This window comes from Myxocyprinus asiaticus, chromosome 32, assembly GCF_019703515.2.
Source record: "Myxocyprinus asiaticus isolate MX2 ecotype Aquarium Trade chromosome 32, UBuf_Myxa_2, whole genome shotgun sequence".
Classification (NCBI taxonomy): domain Eukaryota; kingdom Metazoa; phylum Chordata; class Actinopteri; order Cypriniformes; family Catostomidae; genus Myxocyprinus; species Myxocyprinus asiaticus.
Genome location: NC_059375.1, coordinates 15616423 through 15634023, shown reverse-complemented (window position 1 = coordinate 15634023; position 17601 = coordinate 15616423).

Sequence of the window (17601 nt, the reverse complement as noted above, 5' to 3'; positions counted from 1 at the left end):
GCATTAGTAGGCCAGAAGGAGGCAGCAATGCTTTATCACAAAAATATATATTGCAACAGAAGGCAGAACACAATGAAACAGCAAATTTGTGGATCGGCATTTTGCTGGTGCTGTTTATCTTAACAAACACCTGACACCAGTAAATCATAGCATATTTTACGGAGATGACAATTTTATCTTCTCATCAAAACCGGTTCACCTCTGTTGTGGTTTCTAAGAATTAGAGTTCACACCTGTACTTTTTCAGTTTTGCTTCCAGGTTTACACCCTCGCTCTGAGGTGCAAAGATAATTGTGCTCATCCACATGAAGTCAAACCTTAATTGTACTCCTAAATCCTGGGGATTACAGTCATATCTCAGCATTACAGTGAACTGAACTGTAGCACCTCCTCTGGACTCTGCTTGGTCCCGAAAATGGGAAAGCTTAGAAGCCATGCTGAAAGAACACACATATCTGTTAACCGCAGCTGACAGTGACAATCAATCACACATACACATGCTCACACACATTTATATAAACTCCTTAAAGTAAAGAAGTTTTTAACTTCAAACAGAAACGTATTAAATTAAGTTTGAAATTAAGTGTTTTAGTAAAGTGTATAGATATACTATTGGTGCAATTAATAGATAGACTAAAATTAAACTTGCTTAATTGTTTAAAGTTTTACTTAAGCCCCTTACAAAGACCTCACAAACTTGATTGGTACATCATGTAACCAATCTGCAACATGCCTCATTCTTTACTGCAAATGATGCCCTCTTTAGGCCAGTGCTGCTCTTTGTGACCAACAAATGCACTTAAAAGACCTCCCAAAATTGGACTTTTATGACTTTAAGTGCATGTCTATTAACTTGGAAGCCAACTAGTCCTATATGCTAGTGTACTCCTAAAAGTTGACCAAACTAATTTTAGCAGATACGCATTTAAGTAGTTCTCAAACTTTTTGACTCCAAGACCCCCTGTTGTGCTGAACAATGTTCAAAGGCCCCCCTTGTAGGGGGCCTGGGTAGCTCAGCAAGTAAAGACACTGACTACCACACCTGGAGTCGCAAGTTCGAATCCAGGGTGTGCTGAGTGACTCCAGTCAGGCTTCCTAAGCAACCAATTGGTCCGGTTGCTAGGGAGGGTAGGGTCACGTTGGGTTAACCTCCTTGTGGTCGCTATAATGTGGTTCTCGCTCTCGGTGGGGCACGTGGTGAGTTGTGCGTGGATGCCGCAGAGTATTTTGATATAGGAACTGTTGTCATGAAGTACGTTTCGCACCGGTATCATTCTATGTACCGAGTATAACTGGTAACACTGCATACCTCGGCAAGCCTACTTCACGGAGCGCGTTTGACATCTGAGCGGATGAAAGTATGAAGGTAAAATAGTGCCTAAATGATTTGCATGCACAGAGTAAGATTTGTAAAAGTGTAAGTGAAGTTACAAGCGTGATAGAAAAATTTGCATGCACAGAGTAAGATTTGTGAAAACGTAAATCAAATTGCAAGCGTAAAAATCAATTGCATGCACACAGAACGTTTTGTAAAGGTGTAAATCAAGTTGCAAGCGTAAGAAACATATTTGCAATACTTTAATGCTTTGCATAAGTGTAATTCATGTGTTGTGAATCTGTAATTGCGTATTAACACAAAGTAAATTTGGTGTGTATTCTTCTGACTTCCTTTCTTTCGCGCTTACACTTTTGCCACTGTTTTTGCACCTAAACATGGCCAAAAACATTGTGCAAGCAAAGAAAGAGTGTCATGAACATGTCTGTATGTGTAAAATAAACTACTGCAAACATGTAAATGACTTGTGTTTGTGTCTAAATAATTTCCAGAAATAATCCGATATACACTGTTCCATCTTCCCTTTGTTGCACTCACACTTTTGGCATGAATTTCTCACTGAAAAGAGTTTTGCAAGCGTGAGGGGGAAGGCGGGTCTACCTACTTCTAGTAACCAATCAAATGAGGTTTTCCTTGACCAGTTTACTCTGACCTGATTGGTTTAATATCATGACAGACAGCTTCTACATATGGCTCAGCATTGTTCCTCTGGGTATCTCTCCTCTCTTAAATATTAAACTGAAATATTAATACATACACAATTTAATTATATTTACAATTAATTATCATTGGCAAGGCATTTTGGTGAATATATGGAATTAGCTGGTATCATAGAACTCATGCTAGAAAACAAATTAATAATGTAACTCTGTGAACAGATAGATAGATAGTTTACTTAAATAATTTTGTTTTATAGAATCAGTTCAATGATATCAGCAACATCTGTCCGTCCATCCATCCATCCATCCCTTTACATTCGCAATAAAAGAACATGTATGCATTAATATTTCAGTTTAATATTTAAGAGAGGAGAGATACCCGGAGGAACGACGCTGAGCCATATGAAGAAGCTGTGAAAAAAAGTCAGAAGAATACACACCAAATTTACTTTGTGTTAATATGAAATTACAGATTCACAACCCAAGAATTACACTTATGCAAAGCATTAAAGTATTGCTAATATTTTTTTTTCTTATGCTTGCATCTTGATTTACACCTTTACAAAACGTTCTGTGTGCATGCAATTTATTTTTACGCTTGCAATTTGATTTACGCTTTCACAAACCTTACTCTGTGCATGCAAATAATTTAGGCACAATTTTACCTTCATATGAAAGGAAGTCGGGCAGCTGCTCCCGGGTCCTAGTGCCTGTCAGAAGTAAACTCTGTCAGTGTGACTTATCCACCTTATTTTTCAGCCAAACTAGGGCTCCGCCATTATCAACCTTGAATGTGGACCACTTCTGGTATAAGCCATTTTAGCTATACAAAAATACTACAATATGCTGCTTTATATTACAGGACGGCAATAAATGTCGACATATTATTATCATTAATTACGATTTTCATAAACTCATTGGTTTGAGTGCATATAGTTTTACCGTTTATTGCATTTTGCCATCGTTTTGTCACACTCTGATGCACAGGCAGAATTAATGAATTCAGGCGCTGACACGGACAGTCGTCCTCACCGTCTGGCACGCCTCCACAAATTCCAAAACTGCATCTTGGTTCATCTTGGCATAATAATAAATGCATTTTATTCTCAGTTTTGTTCTTTGTTTCTTAGTGGTGTATAGTAAACAGACACGCAGATCATCTCTCTACAAGTTTCACAAAGTATTATCATGTGTACAAAGTCTAAAAATATTTTTTTTTTAAATAAAAAAAAAACCTTGCTTTGTTGAAATGTGAATGTTTGCTCTAGGTGTGAATGGCTTCAAAGGAATGCATTGTTTCTATTTAAAATGTTAATTGGGGCAAGAAATGGTGGTGAAAATTCACGTTTGGTTCGCAAAGGCCTTTACTTAGGTTGTCACTCCTCAGTAATTTTTCAGCATCTCTAGTCACACGAGCTGTGTTTTTAGCATGCTGTGTAAAGTTAAACGTTTGAAACTTTGAAAAATGCATATTGAGAAGCATTCTGTTGTGCTCGGTTCAGCTGTCTTTGAACGCAAAATTGCATTTGTGGAAGGCTGTGTTGACTGCCTACTTGTTTTTGTTTTGACGAGACATATTGCCTGGGCAGCTGCAGCACTGACTGCCCTCTACTCCCACAAATTCGTAAAAACATCAGTGTGGTACATCAAGCGTGAAATGGTCCGATGGTAGGAACATTCCAAAAACATTTATTATGTGTATTTATTAAATTCGATAATTATAATATAGCTTATTTTAAATAATTTGAAGTAATCTTGCGGCCCCCAAGTGGGGCTCGTTCCCCTGGTTAAGAACTACTCATGTTTTTCTCCACAGATTTGTGTCCAATCAGTTGACAAAACAAATGTTCTGTAGTGAATTTACAGTGCACTATTTTGATGTGTTGCTACTCGTTTGTAGTGGAAATTACCGTTTCACTTCTTTTTGTATGAATGCCTTTTTTCTAAACCTTCTGATATACATTTTCAGATATTCCTAAAAGGCAGATTATGGTGGAATATGCCTAGTCTTGAAGCAGTCACTTGGTAATTATGAGAATGTACCAAATGGATAATATTTTTAGTGCAGATAAGCCGGATCCCAAGCTACCTTCCCAATCTTTCTTAATATCTGATTACATTTATAACACCTTGCCTAATGCTTGTGCAGTGGTTTATCTCATAAACAGGCAGCAGCAATGTTACAACTGTATCTTATTTAAAATCTCAGAGATGTTAATATTCCCATCCTTTTCTCAAGATGGTTAGGGAGGTGTTTCTTAACTTGCTCTTCGTATGTTACCAGCTTTTTGAGGGAGGGTTCATTTTAGATCTCCGTAATACCTAGTTCCGCTTTAATAGGATTAGGGTTTAATCTGCAAAGATGCAGTGTGTGGCAGCCAGCTATGTCTGCCTCTAGGATGTCAGGTGAGTTTGAATCTATCGGAGCTAACCTGCAGAGGCATCATGTTTGTAGTCTGTGCAAGAGTATTTCCATCTTACCTGTTGTTACAATAGCATGTGATATCTACCAGTGTTCTACTGAGAAAATTGTTTCTTAAGGAATAAAAAATGAGAAATCCCTTTGGATAACATACTTTTAAGAGATAACTGGACGCCACTTGCAACATGGTGTCATGCAAGGTCATGTGACAAAATCCAATAATTTATCATGGAATAGTGGCAACTGTTTCACTTAGGCTACTATTTTTAACAAAACGTTGGTAATGTACAGTACAGTGTACATTATAAGTATGATTATGTTGCATGTGTAGGGTGAATACACATGTGATAAACATTCTAGCTAGTGATGTTGGATCAAATGCAAGAAACCAGTGCTTCTTTTTTGATAAACCAGTAGGCTCTGGGGTACTTTGTTTCAAGTATGGTTTTGCATTGTGATGAGCCAACTGGCTAACCAAATCCATTTTGCACAGTAGAGCATGTTGTTATTTTTTGTTGTTTTTTTTTAATGCAGTCTTTTTAATGTGTTTAACTGGCGGGCTTATTGCTACCCCACTGATTTTAACATTTTTCACTGTCATAGTGCTGTTGGAAGTGAAAGTACAGTGTACATATAAAGCTAATGGACTAAGATCAGTGCTATTAAAACTAGAGCCCGACCGATATGGGATTTTTGAGAACGATACCGATTTTTAGAGAGGGAAAATTCACCGATTACCGATTATGGTGGCCGATATATTTAATTTTTGAGCTGGAATTAAAACAGACCTTTTCTATGTGGATTTTTACAGATTTTGCACTGATATGACTATGCAAAGTTACTCAAAAGGCTGCTTTCTTAAATATTATTATCAAAGAATATTTGACACTATTATTATACATTGTCAACAAATTCTAGAAATGAACACTGAGAAAATAAAGAATAAATAAAAATACAATAAATAGCTTAATAAACATCAGTACTGTATGTTTAGTATGTCAATTGCTGACCATTAAAATAAAAATAAATAAAAAATAAAATAAATAGCTAAATAAACATCAGTACTGTTTAGTATGAGTCATATATATATAGATATATCGATCGGGCACTAATTAAAACAAAGGTTTATCAAATTAGATTAAAGCGGATATACATCCAGGGAATCAGTAATCCATATAAAACGTGTGCCAGTTCCTCTTTGTAGTCAGAATGATCTCACTGTGAATTTGGCAACAGTATGTTGATGGTTTTGCTGTTGAAACTGGTCTCTGCTTGCTGAAATTTGAACTACTGCCCCCAATGGCCAAAGCTGGAATTGTTTTTGAATGTATTGGTATGTGTGAGCTCTATTTTCTGGGTGAAATGTCCACAGAGTGCTGCCAAAAGTGAGTTGTAATTTAATTATAAACTAGATAAAGTTTGTCAAGACAAATGTGAATGTTGGCTTGACAAAGCCTTTGTCTGAAAGTTTTAAAAAGATTGATAGATAGTCAAGTAGAACTTCAGATAAAACCTTTTTTTTTATTGTAACTTAAAGCCAACCCTTGTGTGTGTGTGTGTGTGTGTGTGTGTGTGTTTATTTACAGTTGAACTTTTTGACAGTTGAGTTTTAACAATGTCTTTCTAGCAAGTCAGTCCACTGTTGCCAATCTTTGGAATGCTAACGGGAGGCTATTTCCAGTCATGACAGTGCAGCTCCTATCTACTTGAATGGGGGAACACCAAAATCTCAAAAACAGTTGGTCAAGATTATGATCAAAGAGCATATTTTAAATCGGCAGTAAAATCTGATAAAACTGGTATCATAAATGGTACTGTTTACCTCATATTACGCTAAAAAACAACATTTTCCACAACAAAATAAGGTACTTCAGATGTTGAAAAAAAATTATACGGATTAATAATATATTAAAAATAGTCACACACAAGTGATCATCACTCGTTTGATGACAGCTAATTTTTCATAGTTAGTTTAGATAGTTTAGTCCAATCCAAAATACTTGCCAATACATACCCATGACTTGTTTCTAACTATCTGTGCTATCTGTGGTTTTCTTGGCTACAACTTCCACAGTTGTAATTAAAAATTCTGTTGCAGTTAACTGGGATAAATGTTAGTAAGGGTGTTGACATGTAGATGTGTAAAGTCTTATAACTGATACTGGAGCTGAGCAGGTGTTTCTCTTTCCCTCATTAGTGCTGTTCAGAATGTCGGCGTTGTCAAGATGTTTCACATGGTTGAACTTCTCCCAGGTACTTTAAAATAGCAAATTCTCATGTAAAATTCAAATGGGTCACATGCGCAACGATATCGATGGAAGCCCGAATTAATCACGCATGTGAGCCGCTCTGCGTTTGTCACGAGAGCTCACATTTTAAGGAGTGCCCAGTTGATGTGCTCGCATGGATCCTGTCAATGGAGCTCGCATTTTGCGGGAAGCCCGGATAGCAGAGCACAATTTGGCTTCAAAGACCCAGCTTACATCCCTGTCCCACATGAAAAGTCAAATGAATGTAATAAGTTTGCTTCATCGCCTGACGGAAATGCATACGAATGTGGCTGACATGAGTATTAAAATAAAAGTGCATCTTAAAATGTCTATATCGATATTTACGCGTTGCATAGATAACACTGGATCATTGGTCATTGGATCGATGCATCGATCCAGATCGATGGATCGTTACACCCCTAATTATTGTAGGAGTGCACATTTTATAACCCTTTATTTGTTTGAATGAGCAGCTGGAAGCAGTGAAGTGCAAGCATTTCAAAGTAAGAGTCTCCGGTGTATTTCAAAGTTAAAGTGCCTTTAAAGTTACAAGTTCCATGCTATGAATCAAATCCCAACCCCAACCCTAAAGTGCATCTCGAATATTTTCTACCTCCCCATCACAGAAAGAAAAGACTAAGAACATATGATATAGGCTACCAATAAAAAAACTATGGGCAGATGAACTGGCTTTCAACACATTATCGAATCAGCACAATCCAATACCGGTCGACCTCTAATTTGTATCTATTTAAATAATGGTACATAAACCAATTTTAATGTGATTATATATGTGGAAAACATGTCTTGAGTATTTTAAACTTGCATATAGCCTACCCTGTTTTACTGATAAGCAGTGTTAAGGCCACATTGAATGTGTGCCTCTGCCTGTTTAAGTAAGAGTCTGTGATACATTATTTTGAGATTGTGTTGGTTTGTTTTGGTATTGGGATACAGTATTAATTTTATTTGTTCAGGTCTTGAAAAAGGTCTTAAAATGTCTTAAATTTGATTTTAAAAACTCTGCAGCAACCCTGTAACAAGTATTCCGTTCGAACATTCTGTCAGTGTAAAACCCAAAGTACACTTCGGTACACGAACACTGAGGGTCCGTGGACAGGACACATGACGCAAATCTCGTCATCAGCAGAGTGCACAAGCACTGAACGCACATGGCCCGATTTTTCTAATCACACGCCTTTGAACATTCGGAATGCGCATGCGCGCCTGGAGTTATTTGCACTAATTAGGGGGTCCACAAGGTGGAAACACTTACGTATTGAGCCTTTGCTGTCATAAAGAAGTGCTAGAAGATGTAATCATCGCTAAACATCAGGAGATGAAGGTGAAAACAACAACATTGGATGTGTAAGTCAAGAACGCATGTGTGAGGAGGTCTGGAGATACCTGCATTTGTATAACTTGAATCTGAAGGGCTATAAAGAGATCTTTATGGGTCTAAACTCCTGAAGAGAAATAGTCCAGTATCTCACAGCGGCTATAGCGTGCATGCGCCAACCGCCTGTGTATGCATGCACAGTTATATGGAGTATACTTTGACAGGCTCGCATTCAAATTTACGTAGACGCTGAGTGTTCGTGTCAAAATGGAAGTATAACTAGGGCTTAAGTCTACGGGACTTTTTGGAATTTATTTGTCAGTTGTGCTAAAACCATTATTCCAATCAGTTAGAACGGATACAGCAATGCAAGTCAGAACAGTCTGAAGTTCTGTGCCAAGTTAAGTGGATGTGGCTTGAAAGCTGTAGGAGGAGTTACAATTAATAATTTTGGTCTTGGTTTAAGGATTTTGGGAAACCTCTAAACAAGTTCACGTGAGTCCGTTTTATTCACAAATACCCAGCAATCACTTCACCACTACAGCTTCACTCAAAACATAAGACGGCTTTTCAGCGTCACTCAAATAAACAGTCCGCTTTTCAGCTTCACACAACACAAGACTCTCTCAGGGGTCAGAAACGAAGACTCTGGTCTGTCTGTCTCTCCCCTCGCTCTGTGAACTGGCCGTCTTTTTATCTCCCCCGACTCTCACTGTGAACATAGAGATAGTAATTAGCCACAATTCATCTCAGATGGATGTCCTTACCGCTTTCTCTCTCCCCAGACAGGCGCTCGACCACGCCTTCACCTCCACATACCACCACCGACTCAGGCTGGGGGAACTGTCTGGACTGAACCCCCCCTCTGGAGAGGAAGGGATGTCCGTGACAGCCATCTGTGCCCCCGGTCTGTGGACCACCTCGAACTTAAATGGCTGGAGTGCCAGGTACCAACGGGTGATCCGGGCGTTGGCATCCTTCATGCGGTGAAGCCATTTGAGCGGGGCGTGGTCTGAACAGAGGGTGAATGCTCGTCCCAGCAAATAGTAGTCGGAGAGTGAGGACCTCCCACTTGATGGCCAAGCACTCCGTCTCTATGGTGCTGTACTTCTCTCTCATAGTGAGCTTTTGACTAATGTACAGCACCGGGCACTCCTCCCCCTCCAACTCTTGGGACAGAACAACACCCAGCCCCCTGTCCGATGCGTCCATCTGTAAAACAAAAGGGAGAGAGAAATCGGGGGAATGCAGAAGGGGCCCACCACAAAGTGCTGCTTTTACATGTGTGAAAGCTTGTTGGCACGACTCCATCCACTGGACCGGGTCTAGGGCTCCCTTTTTAATGAGATCAGTCAGTGGGCTGGTGACGTCGGGAAAAATTAGGCACAAACCTTCGATAGTAGCCGGCCAGTCCCAGAAACTGTCTCACCTCCTTTTTGGTCTTGGGTTTCAAATCAAAGTGATTTGATTTGATTTTGATTTGATAGATGCTGTATATACCGCTGCCAATCACTACTGTAAATAATGATATCATCCAAATAAGCGCCGGTATACACAGCGTGCGGTCTGAGGACTCTGTCCATAAGACACTGAAACGTAGCTGGGGCCCCAAACAAACCGAACGGAAGGGTCACAAATTGGTGTAATCCAAACAATGTGGAGAAGGCCGTTTTTTCACGGGACATCGGCATTAAGGGGATCTGCCAATATCCCTTTGTCAAATCCACTGTCGAATAAAAGCGAGCCAAGCCCAACTGATTGAGCAGTTCGTCAATACGAGACATTGGATGTGCATCAAATTTAGACACTGTGTTGACCTTTCTATAATCTACACAAAACCGGACAGAGCCAACGCTCTTAGGTACTAGAACCACTGGGCTGGCCCAATCATTGTGGGATTCTTCTATTATGCCCATATCGAGCGTGGCCTTTAATTCTTCCTGTACTACTTGTTTCTTGTGTTCGGTTAAGCGGTAGGGCGACTACGAACCACTACCCCTGGGGTTGTCTCGATGTGGTGTTTTATGAGATTAGTGTGGCCGGGGAGAGGCGCGAGAACACGTCTGAGTAATTATTTTGCAACCTGGCAACCTCCGTACATTATGACGGTGAGAAGTGGTCTCCGCAAGGGAGACTCCGGTCCGAGCTCCTCCCTCTCCAGAACTACCATCACCAAGGATATGGGGACCGCCTCTCTCCATGGCCTACGCTCATATAATAATTCAAATAGGGAAAACCCTGTGGAGGCTTGCGGGACCTCTCATACTGCAAATAACAGAGGTTCGATCCACCTATCCCAATTCCGAGCATCTTCGTGCACAAACTTACGAATCATATTTTTTAAGGTCTTATTAAATCGTTCAACCAAGCTGTCTGTTTGTGGAGGGTACACGCTTGTCTGAATCAGTTTAATACCTAATAATTCGTACAGCTCGTGTAGTGTACGTGACATGAAATTAGTGCCCTGTTCAGTGAGGGTTTCTTTCGGAATCCCCACTCGGGAGATTATTCTGAAGAGTGCCTCCGCAACACTACGTGCTGAGATGTTGCGAAGAGGCACTGCTTCCGGGTATCGCGTTGCGTTTTCCACCAGATCCAACACAAAGCGATGCCCGCGTGCTGACCGTTCTAATGGCCCAACGAGGTCCATGCCAACTCTGTTAAAGGGAACCTCGATCAACGGAAGAGGGCACAATGGTGCTTTTGGAGTGGTCAGCGGATTCACCAGCTGACATTTGCGGCATGTCGCACACCACCGGCTAACATCCCTTCGAATGCCCGGCCAATGGAAACGGCCCATGAGACGGCTTAGTGTTTTCCCCTGTCCCAAGTGACCTGCCATCGGACTATGATGAGCTGCCTGGAACAACATTTCCTGACGGCTACTTGGTACTAACAACTGGGTTGTATCTTTTGTCTGAATGTCCTGTGTCACTCTATACAACCAATCTTTTATAATTGAGAAATACGGATATGTGAGTGCAATGCGAGGCTGAAGGTGCTGACCATCAGTTACTTTCACTTGGTCAAGCACGTGCTTAAGAGTCACGTCTCACATCTGCTCCAGAGGGAAATCCCCACTGTATTACAGGACCCATCCACACACAACCCCTTTAACAATTCGGGAAAAGCCAACTTAATTCAGTTAAACACTTACTATTTATACATGAGATTAATCACTATATCCACAACATATATGTAATATTACAACTTACATCTGCAAAGAAAATGAAGCAAATAAACAGGTGAACTTGAAATAAGTTATCCTAAATGCAATATCCTAAACTGACTAAACATGGAAAATTAATAACCACCAGCAGACTATCTTCTAAAGAGTAACTAATAATTCATTATATTCAAAATGATATTATTTCAGGAACTCAGGTTTTACAACAAGGACAGTATTTGCATGTAGCCTATCTTTATTTGTTTGATACATGTTTAAATTAAGAAAATGTTTATAAATTGTATAAAATTTGTATAAATGTTTGAATATTTGATTAAAGTTTGGTTTGTTACGGTTTCACGTTTTTGTCACTTCATCTTCACAAAAGTTATTTTCATTGACTAAAATTATGACATTTTAATCGGACTAAAACTGATTAAAATGAATGAATATGACATGATGAAATATTGACTAATTTTAAAGAACATTTTCATCAAAAGACTAAATTAAATGTCATCAGTGAAGTAAACATTTAATTTTAGAGTGAAAATGCAACTTCCGAAATACACTCATCAGAATGGGTTTGATTTTTAGGGTACTGAATATTCGGAAGAAACATGTCGACTTCCCGTGTGATCAAGCTGTAGTACTACACCAGGGGTGTCAAACTCGGTTCCTTGAGGGCCACAGTCCAGCAGAATTTAGCTCCAACGCTAATTAAACACACCTGAAGCAGCTAATCAAGGTCTTCAGGAGTGCTTGAAGATTATAAGGATTTTGGAGCAGGGCTGGAACTAAACTCTGCAGGGCTGTGGCCCTCCAGGAACTGAGTTTGACACCCCTGTACTACACTATAGTTTGACTATCGGTAAAGTGTTCTTCTCTCTCTCAAATTCCCTGGCATCCCCCTTGCCAACACCAGCGGCATCTGTTCATACAGGCCTCATCAGTACAGCTGCACCCACACCTGATCACAGCTTGAACTGCGTCAGTGCTGACTAAGGACACTGTATCTTGTTGGGAGATTGTAATTCACACCCAGATATACCATAACTAACTTAGACTGCTGCTTTCTGGCTTCTTTCTCTAAGATAAATCACAGGTTCCCTTCAAATTCCTTTTTCCACACTGGCCTTGAGCTCTTTCATACACTACATGGCTAACAGTATGTGGACATCCCCTTCTAAAATAAGGAGTTTGGCTGTTCCAATAATTTCAGTAAAGACAAAGCTGAATGCTACATTATACAAGGACATTCTAGAGTATTATGTGCTTCCAACTGAGGCAACAGTTTAGGGAGGGCCCTTGTCTGTTCAGCTTGTCTGTTTACTGAGTCTGGTGAGGAAGAGTTTGACTGGCCTCAAATAGCCCAGACCAGAACCCTAATGAACACCTTTGGGATGAATTAGAATGGCAACTTTATTCCAGGCCACATCGCCAACATCAGTACCTCACTGATGCTCTTGTGCCTGATTGAGAGCAAATCCCCACAGCCATGTTCCAACACATAGTGGAAAGCCTTCCCAGAGGAGTGAACACTGTTAATACTGGCCAACTCCATATTAATACCAATGGAGTGTGACGAGGAGAAGGGCATGGCTGGGCCGTTAGGGTGCACGGCCGGCACTGAGTCACCTAATCAGCCAGGAGGGGGACCAGTTCGAGAGAGAGAGAGAGAGAGACGCTGTGACAACCTCCGGCATGGCGTACTCCCCTCCCTTCCTGGAGGGGAGGTGTTGCCCTTCCAGCTGTCCTTCTGCCGGCAGGTCTTCCCCGAGACAAGGGGAGGGAGAGGGGAGAGGGAAAGATTGAGGGGGAGAGACAGGGAGAGGAGAAAGAGAGAGGAAAATCTTGCTCGCTGGTCCCCGGACACGCCGTCACCTGGTCCTCAGTCACTTCTCCGCCCTCTGGTGGAAGACAGCCACTCCTCTCCTGGCGGACGGCAGCGAATCCTCCAACCCCTGGCAGACGGAATGGCTCCTCCCCTTCCTGGCGGATGGCAGTGGTTCTTCTGACTCCCAGCGGCCGGCAGCGACTCCTCCCCTGGCAGACGGCAGTGGCGAGGACTCCACAATAGCGCATCCCTCCTCCTTCCTGGGTTTCGGCACCAGTGTAACGAGTTCAGGAAGGGCAAGGATGAGGTGGGAACCGGCAGAACTGTCAACATAACTTGAATGACATAAGAGAACTGAACATAACATAAAACACATAGATGAGCTCACACAAACACAGCGACCGCATGTCTGTCTCTCTCTCTCTCTCTCTCTAACTGGTTCCTTTGGCTCGTCTTTATCACCCTCCCAGCTGATTAGGTGACTCGGCGCCGGCCGTGCAACCTCACGGCCTGGCCACGCCCTCCTCCTCATCACAAAGACATTTATTACATATACTAATGACGTACTATTTCATTAATATATCATTAATATATCACTACACTTCACCGCAAACTCAAGATAAGAAAACTTCGATGGAAAGCAAAGACCTTCTCCCTTTTATTCCCCCGACAACAGCTTTAGGTAGCAACACCTCTTAATAGGGATGGATGGCACCATTATGTAATTCTAGAAAAAAAGAACAGATCATTTTAGAAGACGGGAAAACTGCGAGGGTAGGAAAAACAAACAATGAAAGGAACATTCAAAGTTTTCTTTCCACTTCAACTCATAAAAAACACACTTTCTGCTCAGTTCTGCCTTCCCTCAAGGGACTGAAATCGAGAGTTTGGCCTTGGAGAGAGAGACTTATGTTTTTGTGTCTAATAGTCGTGGTGATGGAGAGGGAGAACAGAACAGAATAAAAGTGTGAAAGAGAAAGGGCCCTCGGTGACACACTAGTGCCCATGACAACTACCCCTCCAGAGACTGACCCCCCCTCTTTGAAAACTCCACCCCCAGCTAAACACCCACTAATTGGGGCACTTCGCTTTGTGTTTCTCCATTGATCCTTGTGCCAGAAATATCAACATCGTTGTTAATTCTCTGTCTTCTATTAATTTTCTCTGGAATTCCTTTGAGTTAAAGCGCTTACGATATTGCTATAGATCTCCCAAACATAAAGAATCAAAAATGTGTGATGTCACAATGGAATCACAGCTTGTATAAACCCCCTAAAGTAAATTATACAAGAGAGTTCTGTGTCCTTCATGGTGGTGAACCCATTTTGGGAGGACTTGCAAAGAGGATCTAAAACAAATTTAAATCTTTTCTGGTAATCACAGACTTTAAACCAGTTAGTCGGTGTGCCACAAAATTAATTCAGCATGGAGTGCTTGAATGTTTACTGCTTAAACCCGGTCCAACCCAAGTTGTATTCATTCTCTTTTCGATTTCTTATTGAAGCTGGCGTACTAATAAGCTTGATCTTTGTGCAGTATGGGCTTATCCATTAAATTTTGGTTCCATTTTTGAAGAAAAGAAAAAATAATGTATAATCCTACTCTCTACTCGCATGCTCTTGCATAGTTTGAATCAATGCAAGTAGTAATTTAAAAATATTGCTTAAGGGAATTTGAAGGCAGTGTAATTGCCTTAAAAAAATTACTTGTGCAAATATCCCAGTAAATGTTTACTGCCAGAAGTACACCAACACAACCTGCTATTTTGCATTACTGCTCCCCTGCTGAGAACAGATCGGTCTGGTGCTCAGGATTAGACTACATTAAATATGATGGTAAACTTTATCAGTTTTATCAGGGTAATATATGTTTTATAATGTTACTTATATAACATTGTGACTTTTCCCACTTGTTTACTGAATGTGACATACAAGATTAAATTACTTGAATCAGTGTTATAGTAATTAAACATTGGCAGTGACAGTTTTATTTTTAACCATTTAAATGGGTTATTATGGGCTATGTAATTGTATAAAAATGTAAGATAATGTTTTACATTGACTGAGGCTAACATCCTGCCTAAAATGTATTTTTGTGATCCATGGAATATTGAAATTATAGGGGGTTGTAACGACATGAGGGTGAGTGAATAATAACATAACTTTCATTTTTGGGTGAACTATGCCTTTAAGCAGATAGACTACAGTGTAAGCACTTGACTTTTTATGAAAGTTGCACTTAAAAAAAAAAAAAAAAAATCTGTAAATAATTCCATTGCCTGTAGCCCCTCCAACCGTAACTGACCTCTTTGAACCCTATACTGGATTCTCATCCAACCTTGGGTGAGGAATTGGGTGCTCATTCCAGCCTTCTTAAAACAAAAAATAAAATATTGCCTCCAAATATAGAAGCCAATTTCTGTAAACCCATTGATTCTCTTGTTATTTTTTTATTTGATTTCTTATAGCATTTACCTGTAGCATAGTGTGTTTGTGTGTAAGAGTGCACATTTGTAGTTGTTGTGCATCTCTCCTCATCAAGCAATAATAAGTTACTCCTTTAGCACATTGTGTAGTTTCCAGTAGGGCCCTATGAAATCTTTTTTTTTTTTCTCCAAATGTCCATGTTTTCATGTTTGTTTATTTTTTCTAAATTCAGTGTTTTAAAATGATAATATCAAAATAATGTCAAACGGTTACTTTTCAACATAGCATTGCATTAATTTTGTCAGATGAAGTGCTTCCATACAAACCTCACAGCACAATCAAAAACACAACATTGGAGTTGTCAGATACAGTGTTGCACTGAAATGAAAACTTTTCAGTAGGGATGTTCGGATACCATTTTTTTGAGAACGAGTACGAGTACCGCTACTTTTGTTTTTTTTTTAAGTACTTGCCTATACTGAGTCATATAAGTATATAAGTGATTTTATACATAACCTCACAGCACAATCCTAAATACAACATTGGAGTTATTTTTGTCAAATAAAGTGCTGCATAATAGAGCATCATAGATGTGAGATATTGCATAAATATAATAGTTACTATTGAAATTATTATTATTATTATTATTATTAGTAGTAGTAGTAGTATAACAGTGAATATTACATAACTATATAGTATTGATCTATTTCTCTCGTACTTTTTTCATTTAACCCTCAGGGGTCGACGGACGCGCCGGCGCGTCCTGCTGGATTTTTTCATCATAACAGTGGAAACAATTTAAAATACTCTGTCATTTTTGGGCATACAGATAAGTGTAAGACATCATTAGAAACTATAAAGTGTCTACTTTTATTTGTGTACACTCACAATAACAACAAAACTTTGTGCTTTTGTAAAATAATGAAAATAAACAGGGTGCGCTTTCAGCCGTCTCTGTCTCCGCGAGCATCTTTCTGAAACACGAGAACAATATTCTCCTGCAATGTAATCTGTATGAAACAAAACGATGTACAGTTTCTCTTGGCTCACCTAATTATCCCTAATGAGATCACACCCACCAGCAGAGCGCACTATTCATACGGTAATGTGCTGAGGCGATCAATGCAAATGGTAAACGCCCCCAATAGTGCCTTAAAAAACATCAAGTTCATCATCAGATTCATTCACTTTCCTGCGCGTTTGGAAGATGGCATGCTACACGGATGAGGAAGCTCTACAGATGGTCCTAGATAGTGATGAAGAGTTCACATTTTCCTCAGAAGAAGAGCCGGACTCCGACGATGTTTGAAGAGTGATTTGATCCAGCCGAGGATACAATTTCAGATGAGTAAGTCTTTACTTACATTAGTTGACATGCTATTTTATATAAACATGTACATATTGTACTAGTTTGACTATTTCCAGACTTGCCAGCCAGTATTCAGAGTACTGAAATTTGAAATATGTCCTAATAGGCAAGTTTTAGTTACATTTAAATGTTGTTTTGGCTAAAGCATGTATTTAAATTGTATGCTGTATGATATCAATATGATATGTAATATGATATAAAAATAATATGAATGTTTAGATTGTATTTTAACTAGTGTTTATGCTGCCTCATTATCATCAACGAAGCTTGTGCTTGCAAATATCTGTTCGGGTGTAAATGTGTAAAATGTGCTGTAAATATGCCCATATTAGAAAATCATCATATTAGAATGATTTCTGAAGGATCATGTGACACTGAAGACTGCAGTAATGAGGCTGAAAATTCAGCTTTGATCACAGGAATAAATTACATTTTACAATATATTCAAATAGAAAAGTTATTTTAAATTGTAAAAATATTTCACAATATCACTGTTTTTGCTGTATTTTGGATCAAATAAATGCAGCCTTGGTGATCATTAAGTCTCCTCACATTCATTCTCTCTCAGGGGAGGGGTCTTTGTCTCCTCAGGTGTGAATCACATCAGTATTCATGATCATCCACGCCTCCTCGCATATGGCCTTTATAACACTAAAAGTGTCTTACAAAAGTGAAATGACTATATTGTTTTTTATGAATGAGTGATCAGGATGGTTTCACATCATTTTATAGCAAAAATTCTAGGCTACAAGATCCAGTTCTCAAAAAGCCTTGTGAACA